Source organism: Schistocerca nitens, chromosome 12, assembly GCF_023898315.1.
Source record: "Schistocerca nitens isolate TAMUIC-IGC-003100 chromosome 12, iqSchNite1.1, whole genome shotgun sequence".
Lineage (NCBI taxonomy): Eukaryota > Metazoa > Arthropoda > Insecta > Orthoptera > Acrididae > Schistocerca > Schistocerca nitens.
This window is the reverse complement of record NC_064625.1, coordinates 68853133-68868138: the sequence shown is the minus strand read 5'-3', so window position 1 is coordinate 68868138 and position 15006 is coordinate 68853133.

Here is a 15006-nt window from a genome sequence, read left to right as displayed (position 1 = left end):
GCGTTATATTAAAATATTTTAAGTCTGCATCTATGAAAACCGGTATTTCACTTCTCAATTAAATATAAAGAAATATGCGTTAGGGAATGAAAGATTCTACGGAGATATCACCACAAGAAAACAAACGGCTTGATTAACAAACACCTTGGACTCCAGCTATCGGCATTGCTTTTTGGTCATAAGAACATTCAGTAAAAGACCATGCTTCAATGGCGTTAATTAGCGTGAAAAGTTAAGAAAGTGTTGCAATTTAGAAAGACATAAAAAACGATTAAAGAAAAAAAATTCTTTGCAGACCATACGGTCTACACAAGTAAAGAAGCGGATGATAAGCTAGCTCTTTATGCAAATGAGTTGGTCAGTTTAAGTTCCGAGACATGTCATGCAGCAGGAACCAAATCCTACAGTTGCTACGATTGGCTAAAGGGAAAGTTTTGCAGAATCAAGGGAAATCACTTCTACAAGTGGCTGAGAATCGCGTAATGAATAAAAATTATGTATTGAAGGTTCCAAGGTGGGAGACGCAAGATTCCTCCCCCCCCCCCCCGCCCCCCTCCTCCCATTGCTATCTTCCTTTTCCTATAGCAAAAAAAAAAAGAGAGAAATTTCCGCTGTGAAACAATTTGCAAACAAGAGAACGGCCCTTTAAATTTAACGCTTCAAAGTTTTAAGCCCTGCTCTTTCCGTATGTTGATTAGAAACTGTTAACCCACATGTGAAACCTGAGTACATAATCCCTGTGACATTTGATCAACGGTGTTCCTTAAGGACAGGTTCTGATTGAAAACGTTCGAAAATTCAATTTCTTTGTATTTGCATTTTTTTAAGGGTGTACTTGTCTAGACTCTTGGAACGGAAAGGTTTTTTTAATCCTTGCGTTACAAAAGTTTCTACAGCCCATTGTTTGAAGCAGTGTCACGGCTGCCATGAGCCGCCCGGGGTAGCTGCGCTGTCTCAAACGCCTTTTCACAGTTCACGCGGCTCCCCCCGTTGGAGGTTTGAGTCCTCCTTCAGGCATGGTTGTGTGTGTGTGTGTGTGTGTGTGTGTGTGTGTGTGTGTGTGTGTGTGTGTGTGTGTGTCCTTAGCATACGTTACTGTAAGTAGTGTGTAAGCATGGGGACTTATAAGGTATCAGGCAAATCCAACACCTTCTATGAAAACCCTGACATGATAAGCAAATCCAGTAGTATGTCACATAGCTCCGAATAAATCGTGACATTAAATTAACCAAAGTAATAAGAGGAACGAGTGAGCAAATGGAATATCACAGACTAACACAAGAATGCCTAAATGCATGTCATACCTTCCCACCATGAGACAGACGCAGTTCCGAGGGGAGAAACGAGAACAGAAGCCGAGAGCAGAACCGTGTTAAGCTGGAAGGCCCTACGATAAGGGACGGACGGACATCCACGTCGCCAGCTAACTGCTAGGATCACACCACCCGCAAGTTTTAGCTTGAGACTTTTTCGCGTCTCTGTTACGTTAGGACCAACCCCCAGCCCATGTTAAAAGATAGAGCCCTCCAGAAGAACAGTAAAGATCTTACGATAACGCTAAAAGGACCACACCAGCTGCAAGTTTTAGCGTGAGACTTTCTCGCGTCAGTTACGTTGCAAACTTTAAAAACATTGCCCCACCACGAAAAGTATAATGTTTGTCATTGGATAGACAGAATTTTTGTAGGCGGAGCTTAAGGTTAACAATGGTTCAAATGGCTCTGAGCACTATGGGACTTAACTTCTGAGGTCATCAGTCCCCTAGAACTTAGAACTACTTAAACCTAACTAACCTAAGGACATCACACACATCCATACCCGAGGCAGCATTCGAACCTGCGACCGTAGCGGTCACACGGTTCCAGAATGAAGCGCCTAGAACCGCACGGCCACACCGGCCGTCTAGGGACTGATGACCTCAGCAGTTTGGTCTCATAAGAGCTTACCATAGACAGGCGGTTGCCATGGGACACTCCTGTGTCGGAAACGCTTGCTCAGGTAGAAGGCCTACACTACGCTTGTCTGTCCGCTTTTAGAATACTGCTGCGCGGTGTGGGATCCTTACCAGGTAGGATTGTCGGAGTTCAAAGAAGGGCAGCACGTTGTATCGCGAAATATGGGAGACAGTGTCACTGAAATAATACAGGATTTGGGATGGACATCATTAAAACAAAGGCGTTTTTCGTTGCGACGAAATTCCAATCACCAATTTATCCTCCGAATGCGAAAATATTTTGTTGACACCGACCTACGTAGGGAGAAACGATCACCTCGATAAAATAAGGGAAATCAGAGCTCGCACGGAATGATATAGGTGTTTGTACTTTCCGCGCGCTATACGAGAATGGAATAATAGAGAATTGTGAAGGTATATGAAGATAGTAACTGTTCTCGAAAGAACAGGTACCACTGATGACCGTGCAGCTTCTCTAGAATAAATGATAATTAATTGAAACGCTCAGCTGCCGACAGGTGTTGATGTACCTCGGGGTACACATTTTCAGCTGTCCCCATCGAGGTATATCAACACCTGTCGGCAGCTGAGGGTTTCAATTAATTATCATTTATTCTAGAGAAGCTGCACGGTAATCAGTGGTATCTGCTCCTTCGAGAACAGTTACTATCTTCATATATGTAGTTAAAGGCTACCCAGCCATTGACCTTCGTCTGTGCGAATGCGCAATGATTGCCCGAACTCTTACGGGAATCGTCACCTTAGTGTGCCCGAGTAATGAGTGGATGGGCAAATACCTATTACGTACATTGCGTATGTTGATTGTGGACAGTTGGGAATGTGGGTCTCACGGGAAGCGTGCAAGGGTTAAGTCCCTGCAGTCGCGCTATTCATCTGCGTCCTCGGTGGCTCAGATGGATAGAGCGTCTGCCATGTAAGCAGGAGATCCCGGATTCGAGTCCCGGTCGGGGCACACATTTTCAGCTGTCCCCATCGAGGTTGTATCAACAACACCTATCGACATCTGAGGGTTTCAATTAATTATCAATTCTGAAGGTAATTCGATGAACCTTCTGCCAGGCACTTAAATGTGATTTGCAGAGTATCCATGTAGATGTAGATGAAAACTCGTCCCGTGTCGCACGTGCTCAAAACGATTCATACTGCAGAATGCATGCAAACATACTCGCCGAAAATACTGACGAATAACGAGTGCTGCATATCCAAGTTACACAGATCGGCCTTTCCTGCCAAGAAGAACAGGGAATTGCTATGTAGGAACAATTCGAACTAGAGAAAGGGTTGATAAGTACTCCTTGAATTCCAGACTAAACGTAAATAACGAAAATGCATTTTTGGTAAAAATTGGTCAAAACATAATCCTGTGCCCTCCGTATTGGACTAGCCGTTTTGAATATTGAAAATCTGACTTCAGCTTCCTGTTCAGCGACATTGAAAATATATATCTAACACTCAGTTCATGCAAATCGAAATAACAATATAACTAAAAGTTTTCCCTAAACTTTGAACACTTTTTTTTTTCGAGAAACGTTTTTTTCTCAGAACGGCATGCAGCATAAACTAAAAGTGATTCAACCTCTTAACTTCTACCTCGGACCCCGAAAAGTAAACATTTTTCTTAGGAGCTTATAGCTATAATATGACATTTGTTAATATTAACTAATTTTTGTGTGTGCATAAGGAGTGAAACAAACCCCAAAAAATCGAACTCAAAGTTCGAATTAGCACTGTATCGTTAAATTTAAGGTTGTTTCATTGCGGTTAGGTATGCGCTCACATAAATTTTATGTAATATCGACTGATGTTATCCATTTTTAATTTCAGAGAAATAATGTAGTATCAACCGATGTTATCCATTTTTGATTTCAGGTAACATCTGAGGGGCCACACTGCGCGCCCTCTGCGTACTTCAGACTTGCAGGCCCTTGATCAATCTCATAATTACGGGCGCCATTTTTTTTACTGAAAATCTAAAATAAAGCTCATAGTATGATCACTCGTAATTCCCAAACAGATCCTTCGAATGTATTTTCATTGTCTCAAAAAATTTTCCAAATGTACCATTTTTTGCTCATTTGAATGAGAACCTGGCCGTAATGGCGGAATATAGTAACGAGTTTTTTTTTTTCGGAGACGTTGTACGTTCGCGAGAAGAATTTCGTTCCACGCGTGTCGATGGACATTCCACAGATATTACTGTGTGTGTGTGTGTGTGCTACTCAGTCGTGCCATTTGAGTGTACATCTTTGCATAGTTTTCCTTTCACGATGTAAACAGTGCTCGACTCAGTTGCTAACTGGCCATTGAGTGGTTCAGAAGGTGTCGGATGTGCGGTGCGTTCGGTCTGCTAAGACAACAACAGATTGGCGTGGTGCTATGGCAGAAGCAGACACTGAGGGAGCTAGCTGCTGGGACGCCAGCGAACAAGTTATGCCAAGTAAGACGAAGAGGACTATTCTAAAATTATGAGTCGTCTCAAAAGTGTTTACCATTAGTAAATCTACAATAACTGACAGTTTTTCCCAAGAGAGAGATACAGGAAATCCGCCCCCCCCCTCCCCCCGCCACAAAGAAATTTTGGTTGTGATGACAGGCCGATTGGTAGTGTAGCCCGAGATCTAAGGTTGAAGGGGGTAATTTGATTGACAGTTGTTTAGGCCAACGATTATGAATGCCGAGTAAACGTTGTGCGAGCAGATTGCCCTGTAGCGTAGCCTAGTGTTTCCGTCCGCACCATATTTAACACACTTTCTCTAGCTGTTTACAAAAGTCGCACAACAGTTCTCCAAACAGGAGACGGCTAGAAACTTTCGAAATGTGGTGGTGTAGAAGAATGCTAAAAAAGTTTATATCGAATAGCTGATGGGGAGATACGAAAACAGATTAGGGAGCAGAGAAATTAATGGCACAACTTGACAGAAAGTAGCGATCGTGGGCAAAGGGCGTATTTCGATTCCACCCGTCCACTTTGACCCATGACGTTTAGCATGACGGTCATTAGTTAGCGTTTCGAAGGATACCAGTGGCCTTATTAAATGTTAACTGTGATTGCCTTCGTTTCTAGAGCAATTTATAATGATCATTAACTATGATTTTTTCGTAATATATCGTGATGAACGATGGGAGGAACCCGCGAGCACAGCTTAAATTGTCGTTAAAGAAACGAGTAGCGATTGTATTTTTATCTTTCTTATCCGACACATACGGGAACCTGGGGTAGAATGGGATACAAAATTGAAAACTTTGATTAAATGTTCAAAAGTGATAAATAAGAGAGTTACCAATTTTTATATGAACACCTTATGATGTATTAATCACAAAAATACAAGAACATTGCCATAAAATAAAATAACAATATTTTTCACTCAAAAACAGAAATGTATGTCATTTGCCTCATTCTGCCCTGTGCACGCGGCAGAATGGGGTGGTAAGTACAAGTGATTACAAAACCGTATAAAATTATCGGAAATGCAGAAAATATTGGCTTGTTCGGTATTTATTTAGTTTAAAGTGAATATTAATGTCAAACTACAGTTTTCATGTATTGTATCCTTTTCTTAAGGCTGTTTACAAAATTCACACACGAGGAAAGACTCATCATCTTCGCTATCTATTCCTGCACGAGAATCGTGTGTCCATTTTTTGCACGTGGAACAAGCGACCCAACCTTCAACTGATTTTGAATAAAACCCACCACAATATAAACATTCACAGTCGGAAATTTTCTCATAATCACTCTCCTTAGTATTGTATTCTGTCCTTTTTTCCATTTATTTTCAGGCCCTTTCTTTCTTTTTTGAATTCTTAATTTTATTCTCTTTCGCAAATAGTTTTTTCTTTGCTCTTTCTTCTTTGGCAAAGTTCTTTTTCTATTTTTCCTTAATAATGGCTTCTAACTCTTTTTTTGTACGGCGAATCAGTTAAAACAAGTCTTCCCCCTCTTCCGTTTCGCTCTTTTCTTGCTGTCGTTAACTTTTGGCCAGGGCATCAGAATTTGTAGTGAAATATGAAATGAGGAGGTGTTGTCAGTTGTCATCCAAGAGCATCAAGGATTAGAACAATTAGCCTCAATAACTTTGTCATTCTTAGGCGGCAGTTCATTGTTACAATTCGCTGAAACCTCGTCCGCTTGATTATCCAGCCCGTTGGCGTCGTCTTTTGTAGCTGGTGTGCTAGGTGGAGGCAATTCCAATTGTTCAGATATGATAACCTCTTTATCTGACGACCTATTTTGTCCGATGTCAAATGTGTCTGCCGGAAGGAAGTGTGCATCGGTGAATCTGGATGGGTCCGTGGGCCGTATTCCATTAGCTTCGAAACATTTAATAGCGGTTTTCATTGTTGCATTTTATACGAAATCTGAACTAAAAAGCGTTGAAATTTGAAAGATAGTTACGACTTTCCCTGCGTGGCTTCGTAGCCATTTTCGAAGCTCATCACTATAACGAAGGCTTAAAGGCTTCATAAAAGAAACATCAAGCGGCTGAAGTCTGTGAGAGCAATGTGGTGGTAAAGATAGCAACGAAACGCAACTCTCCCTCGCGTAGTTCATAACGTCAATGTATGTCGTATGTACTGAGTGGCCATCTAATATAAGGAGAAGTCCTTTTATGCCTTAGAAAATTCCACAAATTTTCGAAACCGTACAAAGAATGATTCTGTGGCCATCCATGCGGTGCTGTGGACCTCAGCGCAACCTCCTTCTGCCAGTCCTAACTAAATTTTTTTCTGCTTCTTCTTTCGTGGAAAAGTAAGTTTGAGGCATGTAAGCTCCGCTTGCTGACGTAATAATGAGGCTGGTTACTGTTTCGCCCCTTTCTGCAGATGTTACCGATCCTACTTGACGTTTCCCCTTGCAAGCTGCGATATTCGATTGGTTTTTAGGATTAACCGAAACGCCTATTCCATCTCAATTAGATATTTGAGAAGTCATTAGTATGTGTTTGCCAGTTACATTTGTTAGCAATGAAAAGAAAAACTATCGACAGCTACTTTATTAAAAAATGGTTCAAATGGCTCTGAGCACTATGGGACTTAACATCTATGGTCATCAGTCCTGTAGAACTTAGAACTACTTAAACCTAACTAACCTAAGGACAGCACACAACACCCAGCCATCACGAGGCAGAGAAAATCCCTGACCCCGCCGGGAATCGAACCCGGGAACCCGGGCGTGGGAAGCGAGAACGCTACCGCACGACCACGAGATGCGGGCGCTACTTTATTAAAACCCATGACTCTTGCACCAGATGTTGCTTCGGGTTTGCGAACAAACCCGCATTTGCTTCTTCATTGTTTCATGATGTAATAAACATTTCGATTTGTTTTGCTCGACATTTTCGAAAAAGTATCTGGGAAACGTGCAAAAATTGAAAGGCAAAACTGTGCACCTGCCGAAATACGAGTGCGTATACTCATTTGAAACAATTTTCCTAAACCGCTTCTGATACGCTAGAAGTTACCGCACAGTTAACAGCAATTGTAGTTGACCGTTTGCCTGTATCGTATAAAGTACAGCCAGTAAAATATTTTTGTAGGGAGGACACAGCATCTCATCTTGAATGGAGGTTCATCTGTACGTGTAAAAGTAGCCACGTGTGCCACAGGGAAGTGTGTTGGGAGCCTTACCTTTCACGTTGTATATTAACATTACAGATAATATAAGTAAGCTTACATATTTCGAAAATGGTGCACATATCGACATTGAGGTAACAACGTTCGTGGGAAGCGATATGCACATACAGGGGATAGGAAAAATAATGTGAACACCTGTACTTACATCTACATGGATACTCTGCAAATCACATTTAAGTGCCTGGCAGATGGTTCATCGAACCACCTTCACAAGTCTCTATTATTCCAATCTCGTATAGCACCCGGAAAGAATGAGCACCTGTATCTTTCCGTAAGCTCTGATTTCCCTTATTTTATCGTGGTGATCGTTCCACCCTACGTAGATCGGTGTGAACAAAATATTTTCGCATTCGGAGGAAGAAGTTGGTGATTGGAATTTCGTGAGAAGACTCCGTCGCAACGAAAAACGCTTTTCTTTTAATGATGTCCAGCCCAAATCCTGTATCATTTCTGTGACACTCTCTCCCATATTTCGCGATAATAGAAAACGTGGTGGCTTTCTTTGAACTTTTTCGATGTACTCCGTCAGTCCTATTTTGTAAGAATCCCACATCTCCCAGCACTATTCTAAAAGAGGACGGACAAGCGTAGTGTAGGCAGTCTCCTTTGTAGGTCTGTTACGTTTTCTAAGTGTCTTGCCAACTAGACGCAGTCTTTGGTTAGCCTTCTCCACAACATTTTCGATGTGTTCCTTCCAGTTTAGCTTGTTCGTGATTGTAATACCTAGGTATTTAGTTGAATTTACGGCTTTTAGATTAGACTGCAACTTCTCTGGTTGTGATTCGTCTATTCTGCTTCATTACTTGCAAGTGTTCCGAAGTAGTGGAGAAAATCAGGTATGTGTGCTATGTATGCCTGAAAACATGAGCGCACGCACGCCCTGATACCATTGTTGATTTCAACAATTACTAGAGATCGGATATTTTTTGAGCAGCTCTCGTATATAGGCCGCCGGCAGTGATGTCGAAAGAGCAAGATACCCGTAGCTACGCCAGTTGTATAGGTAGTTCGAATGGAGAGGTCTATTGTCCGACGAATCTCCATAACGGCTCCGAACCGAATACCCCAGAGTTCGTCCTTCACGTTAGGAATCAAGCTGAGATCGCGAGGGCATGAGTCCGGGGGGTGTGGTGAGTGGTGCGGCTCTTTCCAGCCCCACATAGCGAACAAATCAATCACGACTTGCACCAAGCGTGCCGATTATTGTCCTGCAAAATGATGGGTGCGTCCTGCAGAAAGTGACGCCGCTTCTTTCTCTCAGTTGTTTTTCTTCGCTGTAACACAGTCTGTTTCGTTTTCGAGACTAAACCGCTTAACAGATATTGTTCAAATTTGGCATGGAGACAGTTTGAACCCTGAGAAAGAACATAGCCCACTTTAGAAAGCAAGAAATGTTTTTTTTTTTTACATCAGTGAACGTAAACTACATTAAAACTTACTTATTTTGATGTGTAACTTAACAATTGTGTAATATATAAGTACTTCAGTAGTCGACGCGCGGGATAGTCTCTCAAACGAAATTGCTCCCACGTCCGAGGCCTTTCAATATCACGTCTCCCATTCCGCTTGTAGTTCAGAATATTTTGGGGAAGTCTGGGAATTAGCATTCTCACCAGTCTTCACGATATGTTTGAATTTTTTAGTTTCTGTTGAAAATACTTAATTTTTCTCTAGTATCTTCATTCCTAATCATTTCTTGTTCTGCAGCCCTTCGAATTTCTTAGGAACCTCATCACTGCCGTCTGAATTTTTTTTCTAATAACCATGTTTTCGCTTTATAGCATAACACAGGAACCGCGACCACTTTATAGAATTTCGGGACTATCTCTTTTTGTACTTTATTGCCCAATGTTCGGATAATGGTGCCCCAGACAGCTTAGAATTTGTGTAATTTATTTTCAGTATCAGAGTAAAAATAAGATCTTACAGCGTAGCCTAAATGAAAGATTAAGAGACCTGTTCTAAAGAAGGTTTTAATTTGACTGAATATTTTCCTCGAAGTGCACTTATTTCCGTTTTATTACTAGAAATTTTAAAGTTGCATTCGTTGCATATTTCGTTCAGGTAGTATGCACATCTTTGGAGGTCATTTCATTCACTTGAATCATGTGCACAATCAGGTATTTCTCATTCGTTATCCCAATTCCTTTGTCTGCTCGTAGTTCATGCTTTCATTTATGAAGAATGAAAATGTAAATAGTAAAAATGCTGACATAATTTACTCATTTAAAAGTATACCGAGCGAGCTGGCGCAGTGGTTAGTACACTGGATGATGATGATGATGATGATGATGATGATGATGATGATGATGATGATGATGATGATGATGAAGATTGCTTTGTTGGGCGCTCAACTGCGCGGTTATCAGCGCCTGTTCAAAGCCCTAATCTTTACACAGTCCAATCTCGTCACCCTCACGAATGATGACGAAATGATAAGTACAACACACACACCTAGTCCCCGGGCGGAGAAAGTCCTCAACCCGGTCCGGTTTAAATCCGCGTCCGGCCACCCTGATTTATGTTTTCCGTAATTTTCCTAAATCACTCCAAGTACATGTCGGGATGATTCCTTTAAAAGGGCACGGCGGACTTCTTTTACCCTTCCTTGACGCAGTGCCATTTCCTGCTGCGTCTCTGATGACCTCGACATCGATGGCACATTAAATACAATCCTCCTTCCGTCCCTCATTTAAAGGCATAGGTTTAACACAATAAGTCGGGCGTTAAAAGTTAGAAACTGCGTACACGTCTAAGACAGCATCATTTCATGGCGCGAAAATTATCCAGATTATATTCACCGTGCATTTGTGAATGGCAGCACTTGGCGACTTCCAACAAACTTCACACATAATTTTGAAACTTTGCTAAACTTTTTTTCCCGCTGACATCCCTGACAGAATGATGAATGGAAAAAAGACTTTTATCACTCCTACATTTTAGCTGTTCATGCAGTAAGGCGTCAGCATCAGGCATGAATTTTGAATTTATTACTTCTTTACAACTCACTCTATTCGCAACACATTTGTCAGACAGTATTCACACATATCGTTGAATGTACCTGAAAAATTATAGCATTGTACAACACCTAGTTCAGGACTAAAACATTGAGATGTTTTCGAAAAACTAGCTTCTCTTAAAACAGAGCGTCTTCAACTGCAGAAGGCTATGCTTCTTCAGGTCAAGTATTTAACACATTAACTGATACGGAAAGTAAACGAACTTCTGAAGGTGGTTTACATATGGGACTTCCAGTCTTCAGATAGCAAATTGGAGGGGAGAAGGGGGCGGTGGTTACGCGGTCTATTTGGAACTTCAGACTTTCCGCAAATGATGCAGTCGTCTGCAATGAAGTACTGTCTGAAAGAAGCCACGCCCTCATAAGATTTCACTGTAGTGCAAAGCATGACAACTTGGTTCAAATGTTCCCGAAATGTAAAACTGTTCGGTTCACAAAACGAAATAACCTTATCCTACGGGTATAGTGTCAGCGAGTCAAATTCTCAATCGCTCAACTCATACGAATACCTGGGTGTAAAAATTTCTAGAGATTTGAAATGGAACCGTCACATAGACGCAGTCTTAGGGAAAGATGGTGGCAGGCTGCCATTCGTTGGTGGAATTCTAGGAAAATACAATATGTGTACAAAAGAAATTGCTTAGAAATCACTCGTGTGACCCATCCCCCAATATTGCTCGAGATTCTTGGATCATAATGAGATACGACTGTAAAATATCCAGAGAAAGTCTACTTGGAATATTTCCGGAGGAATCCTTAAATGTTGAATATAGGCGAATGGTAGTCAATAGAGGGAATGACTGCGAATGCACGTTCGATCTGCGCTCGCTTCCCTTAGCTGCGGTTCAAACTGAGCCCAATAATATTCCCGGTGCGAGATGTAGTTGGCAGCTCTGTAAATGCTGACCGGTGAGTCGCTTAAAGCCCAGGCAAAATTAATCTCGGAGGGACACATCACGCACTCAACAATTCAAATGGTATCACAACCGATTAAGCATATCCACTGAGGATCTAGAGCCTGTGACTAGTGTATTGAATATAAATACGGAAAACTGCAACAACTCACTTTTTGAAATCTTTTTAATTCCATTAACTAGTTTTGTAGCCTTTACAGACTCACCTTCAAATGCGGCACACAGAAATTGCGTCTTTATTTCGTTAGAGTGATGCCGGGTACTGGCTCTCTGACAGGGAGACAGAGAACTCTTTAATGTATCGCCATGAGCGACAGTTACATGGCGACATGTGTCGGAAAACCAATTCTTCCACTTACCGTGGCAATGTGGGCGGTATTGCAGTTCATATCCACCTGGCTACTGCCATTTTAATTGTGTATTGGCCACAGATAAATCGTTTTTCAATGTAAATATAAATCCGAAATTTCACCATCACCATAAGGTTTACTACTGATGTACGTTATAAAGATGTTCAATTAAATGGATAGCATACTTTGCTCGGAAACAGTTTCTTGGTTTTGTGCATATAACACGAGGGCATGCTGAGAAGTAATTACTTGAAATGTTTTTTTTTTTTTTTTAAACTCGATAGTTCGAAGCCGTGCAAGCGGAGGCGAGGTTGAGGCTCTGTTAGCATAGTCAAATATTCTACTGTGACGGTATCAACAAAATCAACATTTCACAAAATGAGACTACGTAGTCCGATGACTACAGCTTCAGTGGGCTGCAGCTGCAATTTGTTAACTCGTGTAAATACTTGAGTGTATTACTTTGTAGGGGTATGAAATGGAACGATCACATAAGCACATTTGTAGGTAAAGCACGTGCGGTTCATTGATGCAATACTGGGGAATTGCAATCAGTACCAGATAGGATGAACAGGGGATATTGAACTTCTACAGAGAAGGGCAGCAAAAAATTCTCACAGGTTTGTTTGACCCATAGGAGAATGTCAGGAAGGTGTTCAAAGAACTGAACTAACGGACAGTTGATGGTAGACACGGACTATACCGTGGAAGAGCAAAGTATCGCGAGGAGGCCTACTTAGAAAGTTTCTAGAACCCACGTTACATGATGAATGTAGGAATATACTGAAACCGCCTACGTATCGTAAGTGTAGGAAGCGTGAAGACCAGATTAGACTAAGCAGAGGCTTTTAAACAGTCACAATTCGCACGATCCATACGTCAGTGGAGTGGGAATAAGTCCTAATAACTGGTATAGTGGCAAGTTCCATCTGCCACGCACTTCACGGTCGTTTTTAGAGTACGGATTATATGCTGCCTATTTTTTATTTAAATTTCGATTACAAGAAAATGGGCGTCTTGGAAAATGTCCTAAATAAGTCTCCTCTTCATCGTCATCGTCGTCACCACCACCACCACCACCACCACCACCACCACCACCACCACCATCGCCGCCATCATGAGTGTTATGCCCTAGGGCAGGTCTTCACATGTACCTCTCCATGCAGTCCCATCATTTGGTACCCTCTTGTTTTCTCACAACTATTTTCTGTCCTTACGCTGTCCTCCACCTGGTATGTTCTGCGTCGTCGTCTTCTTCTTCTTCTTCTTCTTTTCCTTCTTCTTCTTTCATTCACTATTTCCTCCATACCATCAATAAACAATCTCTTTTCATTTAGTGTCCACGCCAATTGTGTTTCCTCATCCTGCTACCTTTAAAATTTCTCTCTGTTCTCCCACTCAACACCACCTAATTTCTCACTGTGCCTGCCTATTTTATCCCCTATCAACGCACCCACATAAAAGCCTCCTGTTATGAAACGTCTCGTTGGCAATTGCTATACGTGTTTTCACCTCCTTATTACTTCCAATGTCGTCCATAATAGCGCGTCGCAGTTATCTAAAAACACTAAATTGTTCTGTATTTTCCTGCCTAACATTATAGTTGTTCTTACTTTTCTTGCACTTATCACCGGACATTTTGCCTTTTTCTTATTATTTCTCATTCCAATTTACTCACGTGTCTTGTTTAATTCTTTTAACATTTCAGTCATACTTCTTTCGCTCTCTGCCAATAACACCACATGATCCGCGAGTCTAATACATTATGTTCTCCTAGCAACAACCCGCTCCCCTCTATTTCGTTTCAACCGTTTTTGAATGACATGCACCAAATATATTTACACACTAAGGAAATTAAACGTATCCCGGAGGAATTACCTCAGTGCGTTGGAAGTAGATACATGTGATGTACGTGTAGGGGCAAATGAATGATTAGAGTTGCAGAAAAACTGGATGATTAATTCAAGAGAAAGAGCTTCACAAATTGATAAGTCGATAACGTGTTGGTCCACCTCTGGCCTTTATGCGGGCAGTTATTCGGCTTGACATTGATAAAGTTAGTGGATAACCTCCTGACGGATATCGTACCAAATTCAGTTCAGTTGGTTCGTTACATCGTCAAAATCGCGACCTGCTTTAAAGAAACCGCCCATTGTGCTCCAAACGTTCAAAATTTGCGAGAGACATGGCAATATTGCTGAGCAATGTATTGCCTGGCATGTACAAAGACAAACACGTAGATACTATTTCCGTGTGTGGTGCTTAAATTATCGGCAGGCACTTCACTTAGTGTCCCGCGCTGAGTTCAAGCCCCATAGAGACAAAGGGTGGACACACTGCATATTAATGTCCACTAATTGGTGCCTGTACACTTACTGATAGGATAGTGTATTTCGAAATGTTAGCATTTGGCTTTCCGCTTACAGCTTACGTGCGGCGAGTCGTCGTATCTCTAAAAAGAGACACCTCTGGCAACACTAGTTGAAAATGTCCTTCAAACTAGCCGTGCTGCGCTCTATACCTCCGGTTATTCTCGTGGGCGTCATAGCTGCCGTAGCCAAGACGCCCCCTGGGTAAACGCTGCGGACGTCTGCAGTCGCGCCTGACGATCTGTCACGAATTATGAAATGCATTCGCAGATATCAGTTATAATACGACAACGGCTACACAATTTACTGGAAACGTACAGGATGTTTGGGGAGTTTCGTGGCCAGCGGAAGTGTTTAACCTCGGAAGAGTGTTCCTGCAGCCACTCTGTAGCAATTGTGGTTTTGTGGGGTGTCGCATTGTCCTGCTGGAATTACCCACATCCGTCAGAATGCACAATGGACATGAATGGATGCAGGTGATCAGACAGGATGCTTACACACGTGTCACCAGTCAGAGCTGTATCTAGACGTATCAGGGGTCCCACATCACTCCCAATGCACACGCCATACAACGTCACAGAGCCCCGACCAGCTTCAACAGTCCCTAGCTGACATGAAGGGTCCATGGAGTCTTGATGTTGTCTTCATACCCGTACACGTCCATACTCTATATACATTTTGAAGTGAGACTCGCCCAACTAGGCAATATGTTTCCAGTCATCAACAGTCCAATGTTCGTACCGAT